We start from the raw sequence: 402 nt of genomic DNA, 5'->3' as shown, positions 1-402 counted from the left end.
GCAGACCATAAAATGCATTAAAGTCCATAAGTAATTAGCCTTTAAAATAACGTACCAGTTTGAAAGCTGTGCCGCTAGTGATTTTAGGCGCTCTTATCCTATGCTGAGCCACAGCTGGGAACAGTCCTTCACACCAGCAGAAAAGGAGGACCGAGGGGGCCGAGGAGAGGAGGCAACTTCCAGCTCTCGCGGGTCACGACAGGCAGAGCTGGATCATTTCGCTGGTTCTGTGCCCGGGGCAGCGTAGGTGCGAGCCAGACCCGTAGCAGCGGCGCCGGCGTGGCAGCGATCCGGGAGTACCGCCTGTCGAAGGAGCCGAAAGCGTATTCCTGGGTTTAGTGAAAATGAACAGTGCTTCCTTTTGGGCGGCATTTTGCTGCGTGCATGGGAGAAAAAGAAGTA

The sequence above is a fragment of the Pygoscelis adeliae genome, unplaced genomic scaffold (assembly GCF_000699105.1).
Source record: "Pygoscelis adeliae isolate BGI_AS28 unplaced genomic scaffold, ASM69910v1 Scaffold31, whole genome shotgun sequence".
Taxonomy (NCBI): domain Eukaryota; kingdom Metazoa; phylum Chordata; class Aves; order Sphenisciformes; family Spheniscidae; genus Pygoscelis; species Pygoscelis adeliae.
The sequence above is the reverse complement of the archived record's forward strand: the minus strand, read 5'-3'. Positions refer to the sequence as shown.